We start from the raw sequence: 27,165 nt of genomic DNA, 5'->3' as shown, positions 1-27,165 counted from the left end.
TGCAAATGAAGAAAGTTTTATTTATTTTCCTTGCTTTATTTGCCAGCCTTGTGGCAGAGTCAGTTTCCTGGAAATACTGAGATCTGCTTATTATGACAGGTGGGCAAAGATTTAAAAATGCAAAGGATATAAACAGACCGAGTGGAGTCTGGAGGCCTACCTTATCAGTTAGACCAACAATTGATCTCCTCATAAACGGACTCTGAACAACAGACTCAACTGTCCCATCCCTGTCTTGTGGAGAGGGGATGGGGGAAGGACTAGAAATCAGGGAAGCAGAAATGCAAGCTTCCTGATTTAGGGAGAGAGACAGAATTATTCTTTTATCCACATCACCTGGTTTTGTCCAATTTTAGCCCATTGGGTTTATAGCTTTACAGTTTTACCCAACATAGAGAATAATCCCAGGATTCTTGTTTTAATCTGCCCTCATCTTTCCATCCTCATTGTGACCACTGTTGCCTTTATTACCATTTATTGAACATTTAGCATATGCCAAGTACATTGCCCAGCACTCTACTTACTCATTTCATAATACAAAAAACTGTGAAGTAGTATTAACACATTTTCAGATAAGGAAACTGAGACATACTGGGTTGAAAGGTGAAGGAATTTCTGAGATAAAGGATAATATTCTGGGCACCGTAACATGAAATTTAAAAATAAGAATGCCTGAGCTAACCAGCTGGACAGTACTTCTCAAATGTCTGGATATTTAAGAATCACATGAAGACTTTTTTCAAAAGTACAGATCTGATTCTGATCAATAGATTCTGAGTGAATAGGTCTGGCATGAGGTCAAGGGCCACATTTTGGTGAGTTGGTGGTGATTTGGGTTTAAGGGACTAGAAAATCTTACCTTGAGAAACCACTGTCATTGTGAGGCTGCTGCCTTTCAGGAGGATGGGTGATACAGACTTGCAGGTATTGGGGGTAAACGTAGATGAGAAGTGCTGAGGGATCCTCAAGCCCTACTTTGACATGCCTGAGTGCAGCTCACACCTTATTTCTGGTTAAGCCATATCCTATTTTAGTTAGTAGAAAATTTCCTTCTTAATGATAAAAAGACAATAATTTTTTTTCAACAACAAAAAGAAAACTATCCAAGGTTTGAAAAGCAGCCAAGAGGAATAATGGACAGACAAGCCTTCTGGTTGCAGACTTAACCAGAAAAAAATGGCCAGAACAACTTATTCCACTCTCCAACATGGATAATAGTTTATTCGTTCTTTATATTTTTTTAGATTTATTTATTTATTTATTTGAAGGGGGCAGCAGAGAGAGAGAGGGAAAGAGCATCTCCAGCAGACTCTGCACTGAGCACAGAGTCCCACATGTGGCTTGATCTCATGACCTTGAGATCAGGACCTGAGCTGATAATCAAGAGTCAGACGCTTAACCAACTGAGCCACCCAGGCACCCTTATTCTTCATTTTTAATTAAAAATTAAAACCTCTCTATATGTTAAAGGCCATAAGTCAATTATCCCTTAATATTTTCTCCTCTCTTCCAACATTTAAATATATTATATTTAATTTATTTTAATTAATCTTTTTACTCTTTCTGGATTCTTTCAAACATTTTAACTTCATATTAAAGAAAGCTGGTTACAACACTCATAAAGATCTGCTTGCTGCAGAATATAGCACACTAGTTCTCTAATCTCTGCCTTTATAGTTCTCTTATTAATTTCCAGCAATCGCTTCTCGGCCTTTTGGCTAAGATCAAGTGTAGTATCTTATTAATTTCCAGTAAAGACTACAAGATAATGTATAACCGTTTCATGACCATGTTTAAACTTTTGCCATATCCTTATAGTCAGGCTTTCCCTTTCCAATATTTATGTTGAATTTTGGTTAGTGTGAGGTTTATTATTTAATTTTGTCCCCCAAACTTACCCAATATTAATAGAACAGTCTTAATGCTCCTAATATTATTGGAATATATAAGATATATTTATTTATATATTTATAATCTATATAATATTTATACATCCATATATATTTTATAATATATTATTATGGGATATTTATATTATATAATACATAATTATGAGATCATATGTATATATATTTTCATATTGTCTTTTGAAGAATTAGAAATCTTTATTTAGAATCATCTAGGGGTGCCTGGCTGGCACAATTGGTTAAACCTTGGACTCTTGTTTTAGGCTCAAGTCATGATCTCAACATGGTAAGATAAAACCCCACACAGGGCTCTGCTCAGCGTCAGGTCTATTTGACATGATATTCTCTCCCTCCCTCCCCCTCTGCCCTCCCCCCTTTCCCTCTGCCCCTCCCCTTGCTCGCATCCCTTTCTCCCTCTAAAATAAATACATAAAATCTTTTTAAAAATAAGATAAAGAATTGTCTATAGAATTAAATTGTCTATAGAATTAAATATTCTTTTTCCAGTTAGATGAATAGTATGTACTGAAGGGCATTTTCCACTGCCACAAATTTGGCAGCTAGGACCCAAAACTAGGGACCAAGAAGGCTTAAGCATCTACCACTTCCCGTTAAGAAAGTCTCACAGCCAGGCACTTCCTCTAGGATTTATGAGAAATGAGTGAATAGGCGCTATATCCCCCAACCTCCAACCTTCGCCCCCTTAAGCTGATATGAAGAATGGGAGGAGCCAAGAGGGAAAAAAAAAGTGTTCCCCTTTCCCCAAAAGCCACTTGAGGAGTCTGCTTCTGAAGCAGATTGTGATCTATGTTTATACCTGCTTAACAGAAGACAAGGAAATTGGAGAAAGGTGGTGGAGTGGGGAGAAGTAGCAACCTTGCTGCCTGGGTTTCTCCACTAGGCTTGGTGAGGACCAGCGAGGATTCATCTGGGCAAGTGGTGCCTCTGAAGGCAGCAGGGCCTGCACTGTCCTGCAGCGCTCCCAGCAGAAGAAAAGAGCTCGAGAAGCTGAGGAGAACGCCCCCCGAGTAGGGACTCTCTGGGTGGGGACCATCAGCAAGGGGAGAACCCAGGCTTGAGGAGGCCCCTCTGGGTCCCCTGGTCTCTCATGGGGATGCCTGCCTCATGGAGGCCATCTAGAAAAGATGAGAAGGAAGTGAACAGAGTAGCCAAACTGACCTCACTGTAGCCAGGGGCCAAGACTCAAGTTCAGAGAGCAGAGAAGAGATGGCAATCTATGGAAGATATAAACAAGACTACGCTGAGATATATTTAATAACTGAAAATGGCCCAGAGGTTTTGCCGTTTTCTTTCCAGGAATTCTTTAAGGGAATAAGGTCCAGCATCCTTCCAAAGCACCCGCCAATACTTTAAGCCTCTTCACTTGTCTTTGATACTCTTTCCTCTCCCCTTAGAAAATGTTTGCACCACCTAGAAAATGTTGATTTTTTTCTTGGTTAAGTAAACTTGCATTATATCTTTGTAACATCTCCTAAATCTACAGTTGTTTCAGATCCTCCCATTTGTCCATACGGCTGAAATTTTGAAATAAAATGACTAACAAGGCATCTGTATTTTCTTTTTCCAGCTGTGTGTCCTGTTCTTGAACTGATGAGCCGACAATTACACCACTGTCTGAAAGGAAGATCATGTGGGTTTTTTTAACAATGAAAAAAAAAGCAAAAACTCTTAATATTCCAAAAATTGTCCTGTCTCACATGATGATCATCCTGAAACCACAAATGACCAAAATTGAAGTCCTTTCTTTCTTTTTTTGGAAAGATCTTATTTATTTACTTGACAGAGATCACAAGTAGGCAGAAAAGCAGGAACATAGAAAGGAGGAAGCAGGCTCCCCGCTGAGCAGAGAGCTGGATGCGGGGCTCAATCCCTGGAATCATGACCTGAGCCTAAGGCAGATGCTTAACCCACTGAGCCACCCAGGTGCCCCAAGTCCTTTCTTTAACATCATAAAAACATCTCAGCGATTCTCCTCCAGGTCTATAAAGCAACTTTACTAAAGCAGACTGTTGGACTTGGCCGGGGTGGGAAGGAAGGCCTTCATGTGTTTAGTCACAAGAGGGGGATGGATGCTCTATTGTCAATAGCATCCCTGATCCACTGGGGGAGAGAGTGTTTGGCTAGCATTCAATATTGAGGTTGTACAAAACTGTGACAAATGATATATTTTATTCTCTTCATTATAAGCAGAACAGTCTGTGCACAGCTTCCAACATTCAGTGATTCCTGGCCTTGTCCCAATCCATTATGAAAGGTTTTCATTCCACTTAAAATAGGACAACAGAGGAAGATGGGAAGTGGCTGTGCCACTTTCGAGCATAAATAATCTATTTTTATCAATTTTTTGCAATGATAGAGAAAAGTAGAATTTGGGGGGTAGTGGGAAGGAAATTATTTTATTCAATCTATTTCAGTTCTCTTAAATTTGGGAAGATAACAGGAAGAAATGTTCAAGGTCACTCCTCCTCCTTTCTTACAGAGCTTTTCCTCTCCCTCCTTTCTGTCCTCCTCTGTAGGTCAACTGTGTGTGATCATGAAACACACACAAACACACACACAGAGAAGGAGGAAGGTGGGTTTTGAGCCGGTTTGTGCAATATAAAAGGGGGTGCCATTCCAGGTCTCTTGTTTTCTTTATACCAACTTGTGAAGTCTCTGAATGCCCCCTAGAGAGACATGATCCCTGGCGGTATTTTAGGAGACCAGAGAATCCGAAAACCTGCCTTCTAGATCAGGCTCTGACCTTCACCTTCCCAGTCAGTTTGAGCACGTCACTTTGTGCATCTGAGTCTCATTTGCTGATTCTTGTCATTTATCTGGGCTTTCTTGGTCCTCTGATGTACATTATCTGGTGGTTTTCCTGAACATAAAGAAAAATCCTTGGAGCTCCCCAGACCATCAGTTTATTGATAAGCTGTATTCTCTCTTGGGTTGTGAAAAGGCAGTAAGAAATGGATTCTGGGCGGATGCGGTCCTTCTTTTCCTCTTTCAGACTCATCTTCTTAGAGTTTAAATTCATAAATCTCCTCAAGAGAACCCCTGAGTTGAAAGTGGATGCCTTTGTTCATGTTGTTACCCTGGTTCCAAGGACAACACTAAACCAGGGACCTGTTGTCAACCAAGAAACTACTATCTCACCTGCTACTGGAGGCCTGGAATTCCCCAGCACGACAGCCACCAAGGGAGGGGCTGCAGTGACTCAGCTGGTGTGTCTGTTGTCTTACCTGTTACCTGATGGGTGAGAAATGATATAAAATAATATAAAGGGGGGCGCCTGGGTGACTCAGTGGTTTAAGCCTCTGCCTTCAGCTCGGGTCATGATCTTAGGGTCCTGGGATCGAGCCCCACATCGGGCTCTCTGCTCAACGGGGAGCCTGCTTCCCCCTCTCTCTCTGCCTGCCTCTCTGCCTACTTGTGATCTCTCTCTGTCTATCAAATAAATAAATAAAAATCTTTAAAAAAAATGATATAAAGGGACTTCTCAAGAAGGTGTGAGCCGAGGAAAGCCAGCACTTCCGGGCTGAAGTGGCAAGAAGAGGGAAGTAGTTCTAGGAATCTAAAGAAAGCAACAACAACTGGATAGTAAAAACTTAGATTTCTTTTCTGACATAAGCATTTATAATTTGCGTTTTTTTCTATGCACGGATATTTGGCAGTCGACACATTTGGTATTTAAAACTTTGTTGTCATTCAGGAGGAGGAAGAGAGAGAAAACATTTCTCTGGCAATGCTGGGGTGGGTCCTCAGATGGCAGTGTTTCCATTTCTACCTCCTACTCTTTGCAGATCAGTATGGGGTTGCGGGTGGTGAGTGCAGCTGTGTGAGCATGTGACCTTCCTCCGTTTGGCTGGGCTGATGCTGTTTCCTATAAATGTTTGAACATATGTGGCAGCAAAGCAGATTCTTTATCTTGTGAGACCTTGTCAATACTGCAGAAACAAGAACAAGTTTCAGTAACTCTAAGTGGCAGAAAGAATGGACAAATCCCTGGGCTTGCTCATCCTTTGGTTACAACTAGACTGTAAGTTAAAGAGATTTGGAAATGGGCAAAGAACAGACAGACCCCAGGGCATTTCTGCTGGGGGTGGGGGAGATAAGGACTTGTATCCAGTGTGATGTTTTGCATAGATTGAAAAAGCAAAATCAAAAGTAATTTCCAAAGAAGAGTTAGCCACTAACCCGCCTCTCTGTGTTCTCTTTCTGGGCAGGGGTGAGCAGCAAACAGGAGGTGAAGCAAAGTCCTGAAGCTCTGAATATCCGAGAGCAGGACAGTGTGGTTCTCAACTGCAGTTACACGGATGGCACTCTTTATTCCGTTCGGTGGTTTCGGCAGGACCCCGGGAAAGGGCTCACATTGCTAATGATAATTCTGTCAAATCAGAAGGAACAAACAAGTGGAAGAATTAAAGTCTTGTTGGATACCCGGGCAAGACAGAGCTCTTTATACATTGTAGCTTCTCAGCCCAGCGACTCGGCCACCTACCTCTGTGCAGTGAGGCACAGTGTGCAACAGGCTCCCCCCACCAGTACCCAAACTCTGCAGCTGGGGCTCCAACCACATGTCCTGTCTTGAAGCTGAGGGGCCTTTCTCCATCTAGGGGTTTTCTAAATTGACTCTCTCCCCAGATAGAAGCAATTAAATATGCAAAACCTGCTCTATATATGTACCATACATAGATACACACACATACATATATGTTTGTGTACATACATATATGCATATAATACACATATGCATCTGGAGTTAAATTTAACCTTTCATTTTTTTATCAACTTCAATTTAAATAATAGCTTTACTGAGATTAATTCCCATGTCATACAATTCACGCTTTTAAAATGAACCATTAAGGGGCGCCCCGTTGGCTCACTTGGTTAAATGACTGTCTTTGGCTCAGGTCATGATCTCCCGGTCCTAGGATGGAGTCCCGCATTGGGCTCCCTGCTCAGCGGGGAGCCTGCTTTTCCCTCTTCTACTCCCCCTGCTTGTGCTCTCTCTTTCTCTCCTTTTGTCAAATAAATAAAATCTTTTAAAAAAATTTTTTAAAATACAATAAACCATTAAGTGTCATCTAGTACATACACAGTGTTGTGTAACCAACAACTCTACCTAGTTTTAAAACCTTGTCATCAGCCTGAAAGGAAACCACATACCCAGTAAAAGGTTATTCACCCTTCTCTACTTCCCCCACCCCCTGGTAACCTGCTTTCTGTCTCTATGGGTTTGCCTATTCTGTCCATTTAATATAAATGGAGTCATACTGCCTTTTGGGTATGGCTTCTTTCACTTAGCCTATTGTTTTGGAGGTCCACCCAACCCAGGATCAGCTGGAGAAAGGCAGATATTCACCACTACCCAATCACACAGGATGCCTTACTTCTAGTTAGGTTGCTACATCTTCTCCATTTTTTTTCCTTGTTTTGCTAGAATCTTGTCAGTTTTACTGAACTTTTTAAAGAACCAGTTATTTGTTTTATTGATTTTCTCTACTGTTTTTCCATTTGCTATTTAACTGTTTTCTGCTTTTTTTATTTCCTTCCTTACACTTGTTTTGGATTGATTGTTGTTTTCTTTTTCTGGATTTTTGAGGTGAGCCCTTAGATGATTGATTTGAGACCTTTATTCTTTTCTAATATTTGTGTTTAGTGTTATAAATTTCCCTCTCAGCACTACTTTGGCTATGTCCCCCAAATTTGGATATCTTGCATTTTTATTTCCATTCACTTCAATATACATTTGATTTCCTTTGAGACATTCTTTATGACCCTTAGATTAAGAATTGTGTTATTTAGTTGTTAAGTATTTGGAGATTTTCCTGTTATTTTTCTGTTACTTATTTACAGTTTTATTCTATTGTGGTCAGAGAGCACACTCTTTATTATTTTTATTCTTTTTCATTACGCTTATTAAAGTTTGCTTTATGGCTCAAGATATGGTTTTATTTGATATGTATTTCATGGGCACCTGAAACCAATGTGTGTTCTGCTGTTGTTGGGTAGGGTGTTGATGGGTAGAGCTGGCTACTAGATTCTGCTGATTTGTGGTGGTATTGAGTTCTTCTATATCCTTGATGATTTTCTGGCTAGTTGGTCTCTCTTGTGGACAGAGAGATATTGATGTCTCTATAATTCTAGATTTGTCTGTTTCTCCCTTTAGTCCTGTCAGTTTTTGTTCCACTTATTTTTCAGCTGTTGGTGGGTGCATACACATTTAGGATTGCTATGTCTTCTTAGTAATTTACCCTTTTTATCAGTATAGAAGCTTCCTCTCTGTTTCCGGTAAATTTTTTTGTTCAGAAGTCTATCTACTTTATCTGATATGAATATAGCCATTACTCCTCTCTTTTCATTAATGATGACATGATATATCTTTTTCCATCTTTTACTTTCAACATACCTGTGTCATTTAAAATGAATTTCTGGGCGCCTGGGTTGCTCAGTGGGTTAAAGCCTCTGCCCTCAGCTCAGGTCATGATTCCAGGGTCCTGGCATGGAGCCCTGCATCGGGCTCTCTGCTCAGCAGGGAGCCTGCCTCACCCCTCTCTCTGTCTGCCTCTCTGCCTACTTGTGATCTCTGTCTGTCAAATAAATAATTAAAATCTTTTAAAAAAATTAAAAAATAATAAAATGAATTTCCTGTAGAGAGTTATTATTGGATTATGTTTTTTAATCCACCTTTTTTTTTTTAACTATCTTTTCATTGGTATATGCAGGACAGTTTCTGTATCTTAACTGATATATAATTTGCATTTAATGTCATTGATATTTTATAGATAGATCTGCCATTTATATATTTATTTTTTTGTTCTCATTGTTTTTTGTTTTCCTGTGTTCTTTCTTTTGAAATTCTGTGAGTTACTTAGCATTTTCTAGAATTCAATTTTAGTATATCTACAGTGTTTTAGATGTATCTTCCTGTATAGTTTTTTTTAGTGGTTGCTGTAGGTACTACATTGTATATACACAACACAGTCTACTAGTGATGTCATTTCACCAATTTGAATGAAGTCTAAAAACACTGTCTCCTTTTTACACCCGTTTATCCTCCCTTATTCAGAGTATAATTTTCTTTAATATTTCTTATATATATATATATACTTAGAACATCGTTAGACATTGTTACAATTTTTGCTTAATCCATTAAATGCAATTTAGGAAACATTTATCTGTATTTTTGTTTACTGTGTTCTTTCTTCCTTCCTGATGTTCCAAGACTCCTTCTTTTATCATCCATTTTTCTGTTCTAGATTGACAGCTCTTCTGTTTCAGCAATTGAAAAACATTCGTTTACTTCCTTCTGGCTTCCTTGGTTTCTGTTGAGAAATCCACTGTCCTTGGAATTGTTTTTCCTTAGGTAGGGTGTCATTTTTCTCTAGCTGTTTTCAAAATTAATTTCTTTCTTTCTTTCTTCCTATCTTGCTTTCTTTCTTCCTTATTGAAGAAATTTTTCTTTTCTTTCTTTTCAGATCTTACTGTGATGTGTTTGGGCATGAATTTCTTTGTTTTCTGATTACTGTGAATCTGATTACTCTTGAATCTGCATGTTTATGTTTTTTAAAGAAATTTGTAAGTGTTTAGTCATTACTTCCTTGAGAATTTTTCAGGCCTACTCTTTCTTTTCTCTCTTCCTGGAATTCTGATAATTCAGATACTGGATCTTTTGGCCTAGTGCTACAGGTCTCTGAGGCTCTGATCACTTTTTTCAGTCTGCTTTTCTCTGTTGCTCAAATGGGCAGTTTCTATAGTTTTATCTTCTTGCTCATTGATTTTCTATTCTGACCTATCCATTCTGCTGCAGTGCTCATCCCCTGAGTTTTTCATTTTGCTTTGCATTTTCAGTTCTAAAACTTCCATTTAGTTCTTCCTCATATTTCTTTGCTGAGTCTTTCTTTAAAAAAAAAAAAAAAAAAAGATTATATTTATTTTATTAGAGAGAGGGAGAGAGAGAGAGAGATCATGAGCAGGGGAAGAGGGGTAAGAGGGATAAGCAGTCTCCTGCTGAGCAGGGAGCCCAATGTGGATTCAATCCCAGGACCTAGGATCACAACTTGAGTGGAAGGCAGATACCCAACCAACTGAATGACCCAGGCACCCTCTTTTTTTTTAAAATCTATTTTGAACATGTTTATTGTTGCTTGTTGAAGCACTTTTTATGATGGGTGTTTTAAAACACTTGTCAGATAATTCTAACTTCTGTTAGAATGAGTGAGGTGTTGGTGTTGATTGTATTTTCTCATTCAAGTTGAAATTTTCCTTGTTCCTTCTATGGTGAGTGATTTTTAGTTGCAGCCAGGATATTTTGAGTATTATGTTGAGAAACTATGGAGCTTATTGAAACTTTTTGTTTTAGATGGATTTTTCTGACGTCACTCTGTCAGAGGAAGAGGAGGTTCAACCTCATTATTGCCAGGTAGAAGTAGAAATTTAGGTTCACTCTTCAGCCTTCTTGATACCCAAGAAAGATAGTGCACTTCATGACTGCTGGGTAGGAGTGGGATCTCCAGCTCCCCACAGGATCTCCACTAACACTGTGGAGGTGGCCTTGTTACTATTGGGCCATAGTGAAAGTCCTGGCCTGTATTATCTCTATTAGACCACTCCCGTGGGGGAAAGGGAAAGGCACTTCACTACTCCTGGTGACAGTGGAAGTCTAGACTCCCCACAGAATCTCCACTCACACCTAAAGAACAAAGTAAAGTTCATTACCAGAAGGCAGGAATTAAAGTTCCCATTCTCTATTTGTCCTTCTCTGACACTACATTAGTAGAGGCACTAAAGGTGCCTCTTTATGTTTGGAAAGCAAAAGTCTAGGCTCCCCACTTGGTATTTGATTGTGATGGTATGCATGGGGTCACAGTTTTTCCTGTGGTGTTTGGTTAAAATATAGTGTTTATCGTCTAAACATTTTCTATCTTGTTAAACAAAACCCTTTTCTGGCCCTTGGACTAGAGAAAGCAGGCTTTTTTAGGTCTTTTAAAGGTAATATTCTCTGTAATATTTAGACCTTTTCACCTGGATGAACCATGATGTTCCCTTCAGGATGAACCATGATGCTTAGAATTTGCCTAGGTTTGCAATGGAATGATTGTCAGTATGCACGAAGATGAGGTCGTGGCCTATGTAGTAGAAGGCATCTGTTTTTCCAGCTAGGATTCATTCCTACTTTTTTTAGTAATTATACTTCATACTTGCTTTGAGGCACAACTCCTCTTCCACTTTAAGTATACGTGGTTTAGGTGAGGTTCTAATGTTGGCTTTAGTGATGGAGTCCAGGCTGATCAGTGGACTGAATCTCTCTTGGCCAGGTTTTTCAGCCTTGAGAGCCCATTAGAACAACCCTGGGGCTTAAAAGAGCACTGAGGGGTGCCTGGGTGGCTCAGTGGTTAAAGCTTCTGCCTTCAGCTCAGGTCATGATCCCAGGGTCCTGGGATCGAGCCCCGCATCAGGCTCTCTGCTCAGCGGGGAGCCTGCTTTCTCCTCTCTCTCTGCCTGCCTCTCTGCCTACTTGTAATCTCTCCCTGTAAAATAAATAAAATAAAATATTTAATAAATAAATAAATAAATAAATGAGCACTGATACCTGGGTCCATCTCAGGCAATTAAATCAGGTATCTTTGGGTGGTTCCCCAAAACTGAAGCATTGTGTTTCTCTCTGTCTCTCTCTCTCTCTCTCTCTCTTTTTTTTTTCCCCCAGCTGTCCCGGATTCTAATGTGCAGCAGTGATAACAGCTGGATCCAGATACAGTTACTGGAGTAAGTGGAGGCTTGTGGCTCAAGTCTTGAGAATTAGCTCAATTCTATACAGACAGTGACTGGTTCAAGGGTGAGATATACTTTGAGGGTTTTGTTTTTTGTTTTTTGTGTTTTTTTTGAGATTTTTATTTCTTTATTGGGTGCCTGGGTGGCTCAATGTGTTAAGTGTCTGGCTTCAGCTCAGGTCATGACCCCAGGGTCCTAGGATCGAGTACCCACTGGGTCCCCTGCTTGGTGGGGAAACTGCTTCTCCTTCTCCCTCTGACTGCTACTCCCCCTGCTTGTGTGCGCGTGCTCTCTCTCTCTCCCTCAAATAAAGAAATAAAAAAATTTTTAAAGATGTTATTTATTTATTTGACAGAGAGAGAGAGCAAGTACAAGCAGGGGGAGGGGCCAGTGGAGAGAGAGAAACAGACTCCCTAATGAGTTGGGAGCCCCACATAGTGTTCAATCCCAGTACCTTGGGATCATGACCTGAGCTGAAGGCAGATGCTTAACCTACTGAGCCACCCAGGTGCCCCAACTGGGGAAGTTTATTCAAGTGAGAAGTACGCTCTCAAGATAGGAGAGAGAGTGAGCTCCGGAGAGAGCTGCACTGCAGGGCTTCCTGACTGAGCTCATGGGTGTTTCCTGATTGTCAGCTTCCTCAGCTCCAAATCTGGAATGAGACAAAAAGAAAAACCCAGGAAACGCACCATGTTATTCCTTCTCAGGTCTCAAAGTCACTAGTTGGTTGGACTTCTTATCGCCACCATTTTTTATTTTATACACAATGTTTAGGGATTTTAATCATACAGGACTTAGAGAAAAGTACATCTATTCCATGCTCCCAGTAGTGAAAGTTCATGCATTTAATTATCAGAAGAAGTTCATAACATTGTGTAATTATTTAAGCTTCTTTTCCTGCAGTTCATATTTATAAACCTTATGGCATTACATAGTTCTGCATTTAAACAGATTTGAAAAAACAATAATAGTATCATGGATGCAGAGAGAAACATAGTATTAAGTCACTCAATTTTGTTATTCATGTGATCATTTATAGTTTCTATTTGTGTTTAATATAAAATGGAGTGAACATTATAAGGGGTAATTTTTAAGTGCAAATTTAAGTCACAGACAAATCATTTATTGAATTTGAGTAATATTCTAAAAATTGAAATACCTTCTTCATTAAATTGTTAATTACTTACATAAAAACTAAAGACTGAATCAAGAAAGTAAGTCTTCTCCCAAATATACCATAACTATTAAACATTTTTGTGTATAGTGGAGAAGAGTCTTAAACTTTTAACTTAAATCTTAAAGTTAAACTTTGTTTGATCCAGATGTCAAATAAGCTAGTCATGCCACTAGTCACGGGCCAGAATTTTTCCATCATTGAAGTCCAACTTTGTCAGATGGCGATCATCTGTTCTGATTTCTCTCATTTGGATACTCCCACCAAATCTGTTCTTTAATAACATTTGATCCTCCAGCTCCTTCCTGTCTTCAGTTCCATCCTCTATGTTCTCTTCCTTCTCATCCAGCATTCTCCATGGCATATTTCTTCAACTGCTTTGTGTTTGTATTTTCATCTCATTTCATCCATTTGTTATCCTATGACACTTGTATTAGTCATGGTTCTTCAGAGAAACAAAATTAATAGGGTATACAAATAGATAGATAGATAGATAGATAGATAGATGGATAGACAGGTAGATAGGTTGACTGATCGATTAAAGGAATTGGCTCACCCATTATAGAGGCTGATAAGTCCCACAGACTACCATCTGCAAGCTGGTAGGAAAGCCAGTGGTATAATTGAGTCCCTGTCCAAAGGCATGAGAAACAGGAGCTCCATTGTATGACAGCCGAAAAGATGGATGTTCCAGCTCACGAAGAGAGAAGAAGTAAGAGGGAGAGAATTTGCTCCTCCTCCACCTTTTTATTCCACTCAGACCCTCAGTGGACTGGATGATACTTGCCCACATCAAAGAGAGCAGATTGCTGTTCATCCCACTCAGTTAAATGCTATTCTGTCCTGGAAACACCCTCAGAGACATATGCAGAAAGAATATTTTACCAGCTATCTGGGCATCTCTCAGGCCAGTGAAGTTTGACACAGAATTAACCATCACAACACAAGTGCTAGATTTCCCTTCTGGGCCAATCATAATTTTTAGTCATATTGCTTGATTGGTGAGCATAGTTGGTAAAAGTTATATAGCCATACAGAAGGTTGTCTCCATATAGTTATGGTTTTTAATAGCAATTGTACATGAAATGGTGCATGAAGGTATTTTATGTTTCTGTAATCTGCTATCATCCCATACTCCGCAATATATCCCTTGAACCTCTACACTGCCAAAATGATGTATCCACCACCTTTTGATTAGCCATGGTGGATGACCATAAAGAGAATTGATATCAATAAATGAATTATCTTCAACTTTCTGCATCCCAACTAAAATTTTGCTGCTTTTTATACATATAATTTACCCCCCCCATAATAATGTAAAAGTCATCCCTCTTATTTTGAAGCAGTACCTTGTGCCCAAACTCTTTATCCATACCATTCTGTCTCACTTCTTGGGCACCTTAGCCCACTCTAATTACCCAAACTCTATAGTCCTTTTTTTGGGTGGGGGGGCACTGTTTCCCTTTCATCATTTAAAATATTCATGCTTTCTCATCTTAAAAAAATACCTAAACTACTCCCCAAACCCATACATGCCTCTCCTGCCACCAATCCATTTCTTGGCTCCCTGTCCCTTTACTTGGTTCCCTGTCCCTGAGTCATAAATGCTCCCATCTTGTCACCTTTCATTCCATACCTCCGTTCATTTTGGTTTTTGCCCCAACCCTTCTTCAAATCTGTTTTCTCAAAAGTCATCAATGACCTCTTCATTGTTAAATCCAAAAGCCATTTTTAAATTGCATTAAAACACTAGGTGAGTATTTCTCAAATTTTAACGTGCACATGAATCTTACTAAAATACAGATTCTGATTCGGGAAGTCCAGTTGGTGTCTGAGATGGTACATTTCAGAGTAGTCCCCAGTGATGCCCATGCTACTTACCGCATTTAGAGCAGCCACTTCCTACAGTGTTAGCCACTGTAGGAAACTTTTTGGAAACTTTCTCACTCTGGTACTCTGCACTCCCACTTAAATATTATAGATCTGGGGCTTTCTCACTCTGGTACTCTGGACTCCCTCTTAAATATTAAAGAACTGGGGACACCTGGGTGACTCAGTTCGTTAAGCGTCTCCCTTTGGCTCAGGTCATGATCCCAGGGTCCTAGGATGGAGTCCCTCATTGGGCTCCTTGCTCCTCCCTCTGCCTGCGTTTCCCTGCTTGTGCTCACTCGCTCTCTCTCTGACAAATAAATAAATAAATAAAATCTTTTTTTAAAAATTCAAGATTTGGGTGATCTTTTGCATGGTCCTTTTATACTAATCTTCTTTGATTATTCTTCATCATGAGCCTTCTTCCTGCTATAAGCCCTCTTTCTCTCTCAATCCATATGCTGTAGTTCAGAAATTCCATCTACTCATCTGGCTTCAATTAGGCTTTCAGCAGCCTAGGAGACTAGAAATAAGACCGGGTTCTGGAGTTCAATCTAGATTATAATTCCTGCTCTGCTACTTAAAAGTACAGTGATCTTGTACAATTTCACTTAACTTCTCTGAAGCTAGGTTTACTCATACTAAAATGAAGAACAAAATTAGTAACCCAACAGATTGTTACATTAAGATATTCCTTATGAAGTATATAGCTGACAAATAATTCCTAAATAATTGATTGTTGATTGTTCATTGATTGAAAGCAGATTTAATGTGGGGTTAATCAGGTTTAAACTTCAGGGCCCCTTATTTGGTTCTTTCCAAGACCCTGGGAAGGGTCCGAGCATTGTGCTCATGTGTCATGCATTTTGTAATGCATGACAATCTTATTTCAAAAAATAAGATTATAACCACAGTCAGTTAAGACTCTTGCTGTTACATTCCAGCTTGCTCTCATTGCAGTTCTACTCCTGTCAGGTGCTGATAAACTGGCCACAAGCATACTTTTGTCTAGCATACTCACTGGCTAAGGTGAGTTTGAATTAAGGATACATTTAATTTGGATTTTGTGGGGCCTATGGAAGTGGTTCAGGGTCACATCAGTATATTTTTAAGTGTCTAGCAAGATCTCACAGGCTAAACATCAGAGACAAATTTTGAGCAAAATTTTTGTTTGACACTAATATTAATTATTTTATATTACATTATATTGCTGTTCCTTTGTTAATGTCCATTAACAAGTCTTTGTTTCTTTAAAGGCCTGATGGTCTACTGTTGGCAACTTTCCAGTGTTTAAAACTATATCCTACCTTCCTAGCTGGTTCCAATCCGCTTTCATAGTTTTACTGCCTCCTGTTACTGTATCTGGGTATGCCACTCTATATAAACTTGATTCCCTACCTTTTGCTAGAGGATGCCTTTGTTTATGTTTTCCTTTGGTATAAAATGGCCTTACCCAGTTGTATCTATTAAGGTTTTTATTAATTTCTTGCTGATTGGTTATAAACTTTTTATATTTATGGGAATAATGTAAAACTTATAATACACCAGAACAATGAAGACATTAGCAACTGTGGTAGGCAAATTCTAAGATAACACCTAAGATGTCTGCCCTCTGGTGTATATGTCCTGTACAATCTCCTCCTCTTGAGTGTGGGCAGGACCTAGACTATGATGGATGCCACTTCTGAGACTAAGTTCGGGATATGGCAAAAGTAAAGAGATTCTGCAGACATAGTTAAAGCCCCTAATCTGAGTTTGATTTTGAGTTAGTTAAAAAGGACATTATCTTTTTTGGGTCTGATCTAATCAGGTGTGCTCTTTACAAGAGGGCTTAGGCTTTTGCTGAGATCAGAGAGATTCTCCTGTTAGGCTTGAAGAAGCAAACTGCCATGAGCTCTACAAATATAAGGAAATGAATTCTGCCAACAACTACATGAGCTTGGAAGAGGACCCCCACACTTCAGACAAGAGGGTGGCCTTAGTTGACTTCTTGACTGTAGGCTTGTAAGTTCTTGTGTAACTGTGCCTACACTTCTGACCCACAGAAACTGTGAGATAATAAGTAGGTATTGTTCTAAGTCACAATGCTTGTGGTAATTTGCTACACAGCAGTAGGAAACTAATATAGACTTAATAAACTGGTTGATGAGTATCATCAGTTCATAGAAAACTTGAAATGTAGTAAAATCTTACAGTAGTACATAGTAACTTAATAGATGTTTTCCAAAATTTGACTATAATCTTAAAAATTTATGTAGCATTATCATAATGCACTGTGAATTAAAAATTTTTGTGATCAATCATGCTAGGAGTAAAGACTGAATTATCTTTTTTTTCTGTCTAGGAAATATTACAATTTGTTGTCAAATGAAGGGAAAACTAAAAAGCATGGAGCCAAAAAACAAAGGAACAAAAAATATTACATAAATACAAAAAGCATTACGTAAAGGTATTTATGTATTTATTATTACATAAATTACATAACAAAATATGTAATTTTCTAGATTTTATGATGTTGGTGGTATTCATTTTATAAAATTTGTAATTCGTTGTGATTTTAGATTCCATTCTAAAAAATTATTTTGTGAGGAAGGTTCGCGAAAAAACATGAATGTGTCCGTAGCGCCACTTGGCCCCTAGAGGGCGCTGTTGCCTAAATTGGAAATGTTTTTCCCGTGAAAGCTCCCAATAGCCCACGAAAACCTTCTTTCCCTGCAGCTTAAAGAGCTGTTCTGGTGACAGTGTTAGACAATGACATGCAAAGAATCTCAGACACTGGGGGCAGACAGTTTTGCCCAGACAGCATCTCTTCGTTACAGTCCCTAAGAAAAAGGAATCTAAATCCCCTATCACTCCTCCTCAACCTCAGAGCCATGTGGATTCAAGTACCGGAGGCATCAGATCTTATTTTATTTATTTTATTTGTGAGGAATTTTCCAGAAAGAAATTCCCTCCTTCTTCAGTGTTCGGCCACGACCTTCATGTTCATCTTGACGCTTGGGGTGCTTCTGTTCCTAAGTAACATTCCTTTTGACTCCCTTGTCCGCAAATAAAACATTTTTCTTTTAGCAGAGTTCGCTGACTCAGCGTTGATGTTTCAGGAGGAACTGGAGCTCCAGTCAGCGACCCAGCTTGATGGCGCAGGTCACTGTTCCTGAAGAATCCCCTCTGGAGCTGAGGTGCAGCCACTCATCTTCTTTCCAGCCCTATCTCTACTGGTACATGCAGAATCCCAACCAAGGCTTCCAGCTTCTCCTCCTGTACATATCACGGACACCCTGGTTTGAGACATCAAAGGTTTCAAGGCTGAATTTAAGGGCAGTGAAACCTTCCATCTGAAGAAACCCTCAGCCCATGGGAGTGACTCAGCAGTGTACTTCTGTGCTGTGAGAGACAGAGCGTCTGGGACTGCAGGGAGAGCTAACACAAACCTCCTGAGACATTGTAACTTAAAAGACTCAGGGGGTGCCTGGGTGGCTCAGTCCTTAAACCTCTGCCTTCAGTTCAGGTCATGATCCCAGGGTCCTGGGATTGAGTCCCACATCAGGCTTCCAGGGAGCCTGATACTCTCTCTCCCTCTGCCCTTACTCCTGGCTCATGAGCAGGCATTCTCTCTCTCTCTCAATCTCTCTCTCTCTCTCTCAAATAAATAAATAAAACTCAAAGAAAATTTTTTGAAATAGTGATGGGCAAAGATTGTTTGGGGTTGGCCATGTGAGTTGGCATAAGGCAAATCAGAGAATTGCTCTGCAGAAACCCAGGACAATTGCTTATGTCAACCTGTATTATCTCCAGAATATTTTACTAGTATCCTGAGAAGCTTCTTTCAAGAACTCAACACTGGGGCACCTGGGTGGCTCAGTGCGTAAAAGCCTCTGCCTTCGGCTCAGGTCATGATCCCAGCGTCCTGGGATCAAGCCCCACATTGGGCTCTCTGCTCAGCAGTGAGCCTGCTTCCCTTCCTCTCTCTCTCTGCCTACTTGTGATCTCTATCAGATAAATGAATAAAATCTTAAAAAAAAAAAAAGTCAACACTATGACTAAAGTATTTGAGAATGGGCCTAATTAAAGCTGATATTTTAAGGATACATACAGGTGACCTTTAGAACGAAGGGAAAAGGGCCTTCTTTATTCAGTGGTCCTTGGAAACAGACACCCTAAATCAAACACACTGTCCTGTTGGAGTTCCATGCGAAATCTTGGGTTTCTTTGTTCTATGAGTGACCAGCCTTTCTTTATCAATAGACACCCCCAGGTTACTGCTCCCCTCTTTTTCTTTCCTCTAATTCAATTTCTCTAGTACCCGTTGAATGCCTAATAATAATTAGTGAATCCTTCGTCATCTTTTCTTTCCTATACTTTTTCTCGCAGTACCATTGATAAACATTTGCACTATTCTTGAGCAAGTCACCCGATCTTCTGTGTCTGCAGATCACTTCACTTCAGTAAAAATATGGAGACCCTCATTTTCCATTCCTTGAACCTCCAAATCCATCTGTTATTTATAGAGTCTGAGATAAGAGCACAAACTAAAATTATATTTATGTTTTGAAACTTATTATTCTTTTAAAATTATCAAAGCTAAAAAGCAAAGTACAAAAAATAATAATCAACATTTTTAATAAAAGGTATTTAAAACTGAAATTTTATTTAAAAATTTTAAGCTTAGTTATATATTTTTTTACAAAAATAAGGTTATTCACAGTTTTGGTGTCAATGTTCATCTAGTTGCTAAAGTAAATAACACCACTTTTTATGTAGGTTTGGCCTAGAATAAATATGCATCATTTTGAAGTAGTATTGGTAAATTCTTCAAAGTGTTCCAACCATCATGAGCAACTGTTGTGAGTCCCATATTGATGTGAGGAGCCCTCAGAGCCACAGCTGTGTACATAGAGAAGCAAGAAAATGGATACTCAGTGCTCCCAGGAAATAATATTTCATTATGCAAGAACTTGTTATATCTATGCCATCTGAAAGGAAAGACTGGGTTAGTTCACTGATTTTTTTTTTTCTTTTCCCTCAAATCCACTCAATTCCAAATCAAAATTTGCAGCAGCATAGTTCACAAATTTTTCTGAGAGTCAAATGCAGTTTCAGAGGCAGCCATTAAGGTATGTGAATAAGCCTTTTCCCTGAGCCTAAATGGAAATTAGTAGTGATTTAAGGTTGCAGACTGTGCCCAGATCTGAGTGACAGAGATGTCTGAATACTTTGATACGTGTGTGTGTGTGTGTGTGTGTGTGTGTGTGTGTGTGACCAGTGGTCCTGTCCACATACTTGCTTATCTTCACTGTTCTTTGTATTTAAAGAGCGGACAACCCTTCAAAGATTGCCCATTTTTGCTTTTGTTACTCTCCACTCTTGTCACCTGCATAGAAAGCATACGGTATCACATCCTACACTGAGCTCCCGCCTATAATAGAGATGTAGAGTAGTTGTTGTGGTGTTGGTGTTCGTGTAGTATTTATGGCATGCTTTTACTGCTGTGTCCTCTAGACCTTTATTACAATTGAGAGATGTTTGTCTCCCTCACTATGATCATAAGCTCTCTGAAGGGAGATCTAGTGGCTAATTCATTTTTGTATTTTCCCAGATCTGGAATGCTCTTCAATACATTGGCTAAACTGCATTGAATCACATTGGAGGGAAAATCACATTGGGGGCTTCATTTTTTATAAGTTCCTAGCTAAGAATTAATTAAGTAGACTGTTTTCATAGCATTACCTAAAATTATATTACACGAAAGTATTTATTTTCATAAAAAGGCACTGGAGGGGATTCATGGTCTAATCCATGGTTCTCTCCATCCTTGTGTACACTTCTGTGGTTTCAAGTCAATCCACAGGTACACCCCTGACAAGGATGGCTAGGCTGAGCTATGTACACCTACTGAGTAAGAGGTGTTTCTTTTTTAAGATTCTAGCCCATTAGGAGGCACTATAGGCTTTTCTTAAACCAGGACTACGCTCAGGGATCTAGTTGTGAATAGTACTACTAACAAGTAGTAGAGAAAGCAAAATAATTCTGTTTGAGGAAAAACTAAAGCATGTAGGAAACATGCTTTTAGCTGAATATTCATTTCAATTAATAGCTCTGCCTTATTCCCTGATTCAAGTACCAGAAGTTTCTAGCTGTAATGCATATATTTGTGTTTACAGTGTTAGGCTCTTTATCTGTATCATTACCTTAATCTGCCTCTATCAGAAAAGACTTTTAGGGGCCCGTGGGTGGCTCAGTGGGTTAAGCCTCTGCCTTCCGCTCAGGTCATGATCTCAGGGTCCTGGGATCGAGTCCCACATCTGGCTTTCTGCTCAGCAGGGAGCCTGCTTCCCCTCCTCTCTCTGTCTGCTGCTCTGCCTACTTCTGATCTCTCTCTGTCAAATAAATAAGATCTTAAAAAAAGAAAGAAAGAAAGAAAGAAAAAAAGAAAGAAAGAAAGAAAGAACTTAGATTTGAGAGTCCTATAAAGCAAAAGGGAAGATGAAGAATTCCAAAGTTCAGAAATCAAATTTTTCTGATTTGTTTCATTTTTGCTGCCTAAGAATTTTCTGGATCAGGGGAAATAGGAACTTCTGGTCACAGATCCAAAATTATTTCTAAATCATCACATGCCACCTTTTCTTTAGTATTCTGTCTCTTTCCTATAACTAGGAAACTAAAAAGAGGGAAGACAGAAAAGCTAAGAAAAAAAGGAGAAAACGAGGAAGTAGAAGCACACTGAGGAGAAAGATGGAAGGAAAAGAGAAAGATAGAGAAATTAGAAAAAATATTCACAGAATTGCAAGTGTGAATTACAGGAAAATTTACAGCAAGAATTAGAAAAACAAAACATTATGCAGCAAAGTGAATATGTAGAAATAATGTCCAAATTGACCCTATTTTTTCCCTCACAATTTACAGTCTTATTAGGTTCATTCCCCATAATAATATTTACCACCAGTCTTGGTAATTCCAGGAGAGTCTCAAGCCATAAATATTTCACATATTCCAATAATAGGAACTCATTAAGTATGTAATATATAACATTTATGTTTTTATTATTTGGCACGACTGAAATGACTCTCATATAATTAATTCATAGGTGAGTAAACATCTTTTTGTCAGAATACTTGCTTTTCAGATTTTAAAATGTGGAGATTCTTTCTGTGATCTCCCTCCCCCATTAGCTTAGATGAAGCCAGCTTCCCAGGGGGCATCCTCTTTCCTTCTCCCCTGCTGTGATTTCCAGGATTACCAGCAAATGTTTCTGAAGTATCAGAGTAATGCTCTTTGTCATACCCACACAGCCCCTTCTCAGTGGGCTGGGGGTGGGGCTTCGTGTCCCAGAGGTCAGGCCAGAGCAGTGCGTGGGTGAGGATGATTGGTCGCAGAAGCAGAAACAGTTCAGATACTAGCTTTGACACTCACGCTCCAGGGTTTAGTAAAATATATCTGGAGGTAAAAATGTCCTGGTCAACAAGGAAAAGCATCATCGAGAAGCTCTCGGTCACTGTGCTGGGACTTTTGTGCACCCAGGTTTGCCGTGAGTAGGGATTGTCCCCCGTGGGATTCTGAAAGGATTTAGTAGCTGCAGTATTATTGAGGGAGGAGGGAAGGGGCTCACAAGTCTTATAGACTTTCTATCCACATAATCTACGGGGATGTTTTCCAGGTTTTGTAGGTGTTACAGTGACCATCACCCTGACCGTGTCTCCGTTTCTCATCAGGTGTGACAGGCGCGGAGGTGGAGCAGAGGCCCCCAACCCTGAGTCTCCAGGAGGGAGCCAGTGCCACGCTACAGTGCAATTTTTCCACCTCTGCCTCTAATGTGCAGTGGTACCGCCAGGATCGTGGGGGCCGCCTCATCCTCCTGTTTTACATTCCTTCGGGGACAAAGAAGAATGGAAGGTTAAGCTCTACGACAGTCGCTAAGGAACGCCGCAGCTCTCTGTACATTTCCTCGTCCCAGATCACAGACTCAGCCACTTATTACTGTGCCGCAGAACCACAGTGCTCCCCAGGCACCTGCAGCCTGTGCACAAACCGTCAGCTGTTCTTGGCTCCTCCTCCAGCCGCCTCCTCCAGCAGGAGCCCACCACGCAGCACCTGCACAGCTTACTACTCTTTACTCTTGGTAGAGCTGGAACCAGATACTTTTTGGTCCTACAGATTTGGGACGTTGGTCTTCATCTTCCCTTCTCAACCCGGTATCTCTTTCTCTGCACTATAAACCACTATAAACCTCTAACTTGGAACATGCAGAGTAGCTAATAAGAAGACAGAAATCAATATTTAAGCCACAGGAGGATGGACTCCAAAAGGGCAAAAAGTGAAAGGAATCAAAAGGGGGAAAAGAAATCACTCCAATAAAGATGTTACTAGACAATGATCCCCCTTAGCTCGGTGTCTCAGGAGTATTCAGGTCTGTTTCAGCAGAATGTGTCCCAACAGACAATTGCACACAGTTGCATTCCATCCTACTAATGCAGCAAAACAACAAAAAAATCTTCTGCTGAAAGTTCATATATGAACTTGGTCACTGAACACAAAACAGCTTTTTTTTTTATAGTTTTGGACTCAACATGTCTAAAATTAGTTTCTCAATCTAGTAAAAGTTCTTGGTAGCGTTGAGTTCTTTTGAAAGCTCTGGAGGATAACCCATTTCCTTGCCTTTTCTAGCTTCTAGAGGCCACCTGGATTCCTTGGCTCATGACCCTTTCTTGAATCATTCTAGATTCTTGCTTCTACTACTGTATCTCTTTCCTCTTCTGGAGCCAAATCTCCTACCTCATTTTTATAAAGACACTTTTAATTCTATTTTGGTCCTACTCAGAAAATCAGGGATAGTTCATATCAGGATCCTTACATTAATCACATATCCAATCCCTTTTGCCATATTTGTTCACATGTTCAGATACCCAGCATATCAGGACCTGGATATCATTGGGGGCCATTATTCAGACCACATGTAGTATAGCAACTTTAAATTTCCATTCCCCACCTCCTTTAGGGCTTGTTTTTGTTTGCTTGTTTATTTGTTTGATGACCTGACTTTTTCAGTTAAGCCGATTTTCCCCATGGTATGTGGCCTCTGACATTGGTCCTAGGAGAACAGTGTTGGGTATATGCCCAGACATGCAGGTATGACAGTGGTTTTAGCGAGACACTCTTTAGTAGTCCTTTTCCCTGATCTATAGTAAGTAAAGTCCCTGCCCCTATTTGTATGGCACCTTGCAATTAGCCTCAATTAAGTGTCAGATGATTGTTCTGTCATTTTCAACAATGTCTCAGTGGGCATAAATTGCTTCAAGCCCCTTCACAGAGGTAGTCTTTGAGATTTATTATTGAGGCTTGTTCTGATGCCTGGAGCATACTTTCTCTCTCCCTTTCCTGTTAAATTTCTAGCCAGTTCATGATTTAGCTTATTGCTGTCCTTGAGCTACCTGCCTTTTATTAATTGCTTACAACCAAAATCTCCACTGTTTCAAAAGCACCCTTCAACTTGAACTTCCCGATGCTCTGTTCCAGATGAAGTGTTCTCTAGGGGAGAGTTCTGTTCTTACAGCTTCTTCTCTCCCTGGGCATAACCTCCATGCCACTACTCTGGAGTTCTGAGAAAGGACAGTGGTATGCATTTCTCAGAGTGATATTCCTGCTTTATGAGCAGTGTGCTAAGGGCAGTAGTTTCTGGTCTTCTGGACAATGTCCAGAGACTTTAATTTTTTAAAAAGTAATTCCACCAATTTTGATTTTCACTAGTTATGATTGTTTTGCTGGGGGCAGTATCCATGAATCTGATGTGGGAAACAAAGGTAGAAAGAAATGTAGATAAAAATGTCTTTATAACCTGCAGCCCATTGACAAATACCTGAGGCAAGCAGAGTATAATGTTCCTCCAGGAAGCTCCCAGCTATCTTAATGTTAACACCTTAATTGAGGGAAAAACAAGCTTTGCTTGACAATAGCAAGGCCTCCAGAATCCTGAAAGTCACCTTTAGTGTATGAAGATCCTTTTGGAACTTCCCTTACCTTTACTTCCCCCAACCTCAAAGTATATAATCAGTTGCTCCTTACAATCCTGGGGCAACAGCTCTTTCTGTCCATAGGTCCTGTCCCCATGCTTTAATGAAACCACCTTTTTGCATCAAAGACATCTCAAAAACTTTTCCTTGGCCGTCGACTCTGGGCCTCACCTCACCAACATTCCAAAACTACCTCAGATCTACTCACGCTGCCATTCTGGAATTTACAGCCTCCTATTCATGCTACTAGCACATAGAATAGGCCTACAAAGAGAATAGTCAAAAGTTCAGCTTTTCTTTGAGATACATTGATTTTCTCTATTGAGAAAGAAACCCATCGTCTTGCTTTTAGCCTAACCTTGCCCCAGATATAATTAATCAAATACACCCTGTATCGTCATCGTAAAACAACCATGGTTGGAATACCATATCTTTTTTCAAATCAAAAAGCACTAGTTGTGCTTAGAGCTATTATCCAAAATAAATGAAAACTAAGGCTCATCTCTGAGTTTCTGACTCTTTTTTTTAAAGATTTTTATTTATTTATTTGACAGGCAGATATCACAAGTAGGCAGAGAGGCAGGCAGAGAGACAGGGGGAAGCAGGCCCCCACCAAGCAGAAAGCCCGACGTGGGGCTAGATCCCAGGACTTTGAGATCATGACCTGAGCCAAAGGCAGAGGCCCAACCCCTTGAGCCACCCAGGCACCCCCGAGTTTCTGACTTTTTAACAGAAAACAGCATAGTGTTGATTTTTACAAAGTCCAACAGTGTAGGTATAGGTATGAGGTAGGAAAGGGTTGGGGCTCAAAGCTAACAGCCAAGAAATAATTCTTGAGATGTCTGCAGTGCATAAAGGTGTTTTTATTAAAACATGGGAACAGGACCTGTGGGCAGAAAAAGCTGCACTGGGGTCATGTGGAGTGGCCCATTTTATACTTTCACGTTGGGAAGAGGTTGGGGATAGGAGAAGTCTCTAAGGAATTTGGAAGTAAGGTTTCCAGGAGCTTGAGGGGGCTAGCTATTGTTAGGAAAAGGTCATTTATTACAGTCTAATAAAACCTTAGTCACGAGGCCCTTCAGATGTATATGGGTGGGTCATATACCTGGGGGATGATTGCCAACATATATCTTGGGGATAGAGATAAAGGAAGTTGCCAAAGGAATTTTTATGTGTTAAAGTAGACTTTCAGGATCCTGTGGGGTTGGGATAATGTTAAGCTAAGATTGCCTTTTGCCCTCAGCAAAGTATTAATATAGAGGCAGCTGAGCTCCCAGAGAGTCACTCTGCCTGCTTCAAGGACTTGTTAACGGGCTGTAGGAAGTAAGGACATTTAATTTTTTCTCTTGTCTTTGCTTCCCACATCAGGTACATCACATCTATTGAAGATATCACAATTATAAGACTACTATATGATTATTATATAAGACAATTATATGACTATATTTTCCACCAATAGAAAATAATGAACAATTTAGATACCCATTGTCTTTGGTTCTATTCCCCAGAGACGCACCTTGAGATGAGGATTTGTGCACCTGAAAAGGAAAAGGTCAGATTTCAGATGATGTTCCCAGATATTCCATCAGCCTGATTTTGTGGAGAGCTCTACAGCATAAATCCCACCACAATTTGCCTTATTCTTTGATGGCAGTTGGTGCATATTTTCTTGTGAACTATTTGGACTTGGGCAATTAAATTTTTAAAAAATCTTTTACTATCTTTTTCCTGCACTCCACAACAAACCTAACATCAAAGATGTCTGTTCTTGTTTGAAACTCAATATCAGCAGTATTTGACATGATATCAGAACTCATAAAATCATCAACATTTATGATTATGGGAAAACAAATTTCTCTTTGCAGCTCATTCTAGTCAGAATTATGATGTTTACTGCTCTGTACATCTGCTAAGTTGCTGGTTCCAAAGTCAGATTTTTCAAAGCAGTTGTGGACTGCTTTGATGGGTGATTTTGTCCACATGGCAGTAAGATTCTTCATTGAATCACGAACACAACATTAAAAAAAAAAAAAAACCCTCTATAAAAGATAAATTACCCAGTTTAAAAATGGGCAAAAATATTTGAGTAGACTTTTCACAAAAGTTATAGGAAAAGACCAAAAAGCACATAAAAAGATGCTCTACATCAGGGGTCAACAAAATATGGCCCACAAACCAAATCTGGCAAGCCATCTATGTTTGCAAATAAAGTTTTATTAGAACGAATCAATGCTCATGTATTTTTGTATTATCAGTGGCTTCTTTCATTCCACAACAGCAGAGCTGAGTAGTTGTGGTAGAGACTGAATGGCCTGCAAAGCCTGAAATATTTACCATTTGGCTCTTTATGGAAAAAGTTTACCAAACTTTCTACATCATTAGTCATCAGAGAAATGCAAAGTAATACCACAAGATCACTATACAACCATTATGT

The 27,165-nt window shown here is 39.7% G+C and overlaps 2 long non-coding RNA genes across 2 annotated transcripts in view; one reads left to right on the top strand and one right to left on the bottom strand.

Moving 5' to 3' along the window:
• The window catches only part of LOC309866788, a 489,301-nt gene that overhangs the window by 120,720 nt on the left and 341,416 nt on the right, over positions 1-27,165 (bottom strand). The gene's annotated exons all lie outside the window — the stretch shown is intronic.
• LOC309866786 lies at positions 5,824-6,354 on the top strand. The gene is made up of 2 exons (XR_014312803.1): positions 5,824-5,949; positions 6,137-6,354. It is a non-coding gene; the product is annotated as an uncharacterized lncRNA (long non-coding RNA).

The sequence above is a fragment of the Mustela nivalis genome (genome assembly GCF_964662115.1).
Source record: "Mustela nivalis genome assembly, chromosome: 6".
NCBI classification, from domain to species: Eukaryota; Metazoa; Chordata; class Mammalia; order Carnivora; family Mustelidae; genus Mustela; species Mustela nivalis.
The sequence above is the reverse complement of the archived record's forward strand: the minus strand, read 5'-3'. Positions and strand labels throughout refer to the sequence as shown.